Source organism: Nicotiana attenuata, unplaced genomic scaffold (assembly GCF_001879085.1).
Source record: "Nicotiana attenuata strain UT unplaced genomic scaffold, NIATTr2, whole genome shotgun sequence".
Taxonomy (NCBI): domain Eukaryota; kingdom Viridiplantae; phylum Streptophyta; class Magnoliopsida; order Solanales; family Solanaceae; genus Nicotiana; species Nicotiana attenuata.
Window position 1 is genome coordinate 68,282 of NW_017673458.1, and position 3,394 is coordinate 71,675.

Here is a 3,394-nt window from a genome sequence, read left to right on the forward strand (position 1 = left end):
AATCAGCGCTCAGGTGCGGACTCTGCTATGCCTGAATCTGCACACATGGTGCAGGGAGTAATGTGAGTACTCCGACCCAGTGAGTAATAACAATAAATAATGGCTGAAAGCATGAAAAACACATAAATGCACAAGGCAATTCTATATCAGGCAGTAAATCACTTAAAGTAGTTAAAACCGTAAAGAATCAAATGAAATCTCCTTTTAAAAAATAGGTAAATCAGGTAAAACAACAAGTAAATAGTGAGTAGTAATCTGCCCCTCGGCCCCAGTATCAATTCCTCAGAACAGTATCAGCCCCTCGGGCTCAGTATCATTCACTCAGCATAGTATCAGCCCCTCGGGCTCACTCTCAGTCAACTCAGCAAGTATCAGCCCCTCGGGCTCATTCTCAGATCATATGGGTGCCGCGCTAACTGTGGGTGTGCAGACTACGGAGGGGCCCCTTACGGCCAAGCGCTATATCAAGCCACCTCGTGCATCATCACTCGACACTCGGACTCACATCACTCGGCCTCCATCACTCAAGCCACCTCGTGCATATAAAGCATCGCATATCACTCAGCATACCTCACATATGACCCTCGGCCTCACTCAGTCCAGATATCATCACAAGCTCCCTCGGGCATCAGTAAAACACGTAGTGCTCAGCCAAACAACATTGAAATATCATTTAAATCTCAAAATTCAATTAAAAGTGGCTGAGTTTGTAAACAGTATTAATCAACAGGACTGGTTCAAGTAAATATATATATATATCAAAATAGTGAGGAAACGTGATAAAAGTCCACGAAGGATTCAAGTAGTCGGCATGAAGCCCAAATTGGCAATAAGCCCAAATCATGTTGATAACAAACACATTTCAGTCAAATACCGGTAAAAATATTAACGGTGACGGACCAAGTCACAATCCCCAGTAGTAAACCAACCCCGCGCTTGTCATTAAGCGCGTGTTTCACCTCAAATATAGCACTATGTTGGCAAATCCGGGGTTTCAAACCCTTAGGACATCATTTACTATCAATTACTCACCTCGAGACCGGCCAATCTCTATGCTCGCTATGCCCTTGCCTCTCAAATCGACCTCTCGCGCGTCGAATCTGACCAAAACCACAACGAATACGTCACAATAGGCCTAAGGGAACATAACCCAATCAAAAAGAATCGAAAAAATATCAAAAAATCACGAAATCTGCAAAACCCGAGCCCCGGCCCACTCTTGAAACTCAGAAATTTTTTATATCAACGGGTTCTTGTCCGCCACGAGTCCATACATACCAAGAACTCCCAAATCCGAGCTCAAATGAACTCATCAAAACCCAATTTGAAATATCAAAACTCAAGCCCTAGTTCTTCCCCTTTTGCTAAGTTTTCATAGAATTTCTAGGTTGATTCTACAATTAAATCATGTTTTTAGATCATAGGACTCACCTCCAATCAATCCCAGTCGAAACCTCTTCAATTCCCGTCCAAGCTCTCAAGGATGCTCAACAATGGTGAAAATAACTTAGACTGCGCGAGGAAATGACTTAAAAAACTATTCTGCCCAGGTGACAATTTCTTCTATGCGAACGCGAGGGCCTTCTTCGCGTTCGCGATGCACAAAAATTCCACTGACCCATTTTACCCTTCGCGAACGCGGGTGCGTCATCCGCGATCATGATGCTCTAACTGATACAACTACGCGAACGAGCCTTGTGCCGCGAAGGCGAAGAACAAAAATTACGGGCTTCAAATCCTTCTATGCGAACGCGTGCAGCCTCCCGCGAACGCGAGGCACTAGCTCTCAGACCTATGCGATCGCGAACCACTGAGTGCGAATCGTGATGAACAAAGCTCCAGCCTCCCAATTTTCCTCTACGCGATTGCGACACATCACCGTCCGCGATCGCGATGAACGAAAACTCTGAAAAAACACACATCAGCTGGAAAATCTGCAACTTTCCAAAGCTAGAATTGGTCCGCTTGACCATCCGAAATCACTCCGAGGCCCCCGGGACCTCAACCAAAAGTGCCAACCCATCCTAAACATCACCCAAACTCGTTCCAATCATCAAAACTTATCAAACACACCAAAATCATCAACATCCCATCGAAGCAAGCCTAAGTTCTTCTAAAACTTCCGAAACACACATTGATCAAATCCAACCAAAACCTCCGAAACCTGAAATTTTGCACACATCATCCCAAATCACCTAAACGAAGCTATAGGAAACTCTCGGAATTCCATTCCGACCCTCGGATCAAAATCTCACCTATCAACCGAAATTCGCCAAAATACTAACTTCGCCAATTCAAGCCTAATTCTACACCGGACCTCCAAAATCACTTCTGATCACGCCTCTTAAGTCACAAAATCATCCCTCGAAGCTAACCGAATCACCGGAAATCACATCTGAGCCCTCTAAACTCATAAGTCAACATCCGGTTGACTTTTCCAAACCAACCTTCCTTAAAGAGACTTAAGTGTCTCATTTCCTACCAAAACCTCTCCGAACCAACTCGATCACATAAGATACGGATAATGAAGCATAAAGAAGCTGAAAAATAGGGGAAACAAAGCGGTAACTCATGAGACGACGGTCAGGGTCGTCACATCCTCCCCAACTAAAAACAAACGCTCGTCCTCGAGCGGGTCAAAGAAACATACCTGAAGCCTCAAATAGGTGAGGATATCGGCTTCGCATCTCCCGGCTCGTCCCAAGTAGCCCTCCTCCACGGGCCAACCTCTCCACACTGCACTTCACCCGAAGCTATATCCTTTGATCTCAAACTTTCGAACCTGACGAACCCAAAATTAGCCACTGGCTCCACATCATAGGTCAAATCATCATCCAACTGAACCGTGCTGAAGTCCAAATACATGGGACGGGTCCCCAACATACTTCCGGAGCATAGAAACATCAAATACCGGAATGCACGCCTGACAACTGGGTGGCAAGGCAAGCACGTAGGCCACCTCTCCAATCCCCTAAGTACCTCAAAAGGCCCAATAAACCGGAACTCAACTTCCCTTTCTTTCAAAACCGCATAACACCCTCATGGAAGAAACTTAGGAGAACCTCAGCAAGACCTTCTACCAACACATAAGACACATCTCGAACCTTCCGTCCCATAACTCTTCTGACGCGACTGTGCTGTACGAAGCCTCTCCTGAATCAGCTTCCATTCTCTAAGGCATCCTGAACCAACTCTGTCCCCAAATAGCCTAGCCTCGCCGGGCTCGAACCAACCAACTGGGGATCTACACCCGCCTCCCATACAATGCCCGACGGAGCCATCTGAATGCTCGATTGATAACTTTGTTGTAGGCAAACTCTGCAAGCGGCAAAAAACTCATCCCAAGAACCCTCCAAATCAAATTAACACCAGACGCAACATGTCCTCAAAATAT